Here is a 1,201-nt window from a genome sequence, read left to right as displayed (position 1 = left end):
GATGAGGCTTGATGCACACATTTCTCTGGTTTCCAAGTACAGAAGAAAGACAAAAACATTGATCAGGATTGATACCAGCCACTGATACCCAAATAACCTCTCCACCAAATGGGAGAGCTGTAGCAGCTCCACACGCTCTGACCATCACCGTTTGTGGAGTGACCTGTCTCGTCATTCACACTGTTGTTCTATGTTGTGATTTCTGCTCCTTGATCCTTTTGCACTATGAATGCATTCTACTTGTTATTTTCACGTCAAATTCATCAATTCCCAAAACTGATCACTTCACAATTTTCCCCATTAAGTCAATTGAATCTGTGTACATTCCAACTCTAAGTTCATTTCAAGATAATATCTGCTCAAAAGGGATCACAATCAATTCACACACAGAAGGATGCTAGTGCTAAATTTCTTTTTGATTGTAGTTGTTTAATATGATTGCATTAGTGATAATAAAACACTGTTAGAGCAGTAGTAATATATGTGACAGAAAGCACATCATGGAGCACAAATATATCTAATAAGTGTAATATTTTTCCTACTTTGCCAATATAGTTGATAAATTCTTTTGTTAATTAATGAGAAAATACCATAACTAAATGATTAAAATATGTAATAAAATATATGTAGTGGGTTGTGGAGAATGTCACTGGTCAAATAGGTTATATTTGAACATTATTGTTGATTCAAGCTTATTATGCCAAAAATTCCATTAGAAAGATAGCTAGCTTGGGTACATAATACACTCTTACATCTAGACTCAGCCTTTCGTAATAGCTAGGATTTATTAATACCTTACGTTGAACAGTGTTTTTATTCTTTTTTTTAATATTTTTTGTTCATTTTTTAAATTTATTTACTTGAGAGTGATAGAGAGGGAGAAAAAGAGACAGATAGAGAGAGAATGGGCGCAACAGGGCCTCCAGCCACTGCAAACAAACTCCAGATGGTGCGCTCCCTTGTGCATCTGGCTAACGTGGGTCCTGGGGAATCCAACCTCAAACTGTGGTCCTTACACTTCACAGGCAAGCGCTTAACCACTAAGCCATCTCTCCAGCCTTGAACAGTGTTTTGAATATGTTAACTTCAAACATTTCTCATGTTGAAAAGTTTCAAACTTGAGCTCTATAGCTATTCTCACATCAGATGGAGAACTACCACCTAAAAGCTTCAGAAATTCTTACAGCAAACTTAGAAAAGA

The sequence above is a fragment of the Jaculus jaculus genome, chromosome 11, assembly GCF_020740685.1.
Source record: "Jaculus jaculus isolate mJacJac1 chromosome 11, mJacJac1.mat.Y.cur, whole genome shotgun sequence".
Taxonomy (NCBI): Eukaryota; Metazoa; Chordata; class Mammalia; order Rodentia; family Dipodidae; genus Jaculus; species Jaculus jaculus.
The sequence above is the reverse complement of the archived record's forward strand: the minus strand, read 5'-3'. Positions refer to the sequence as shown.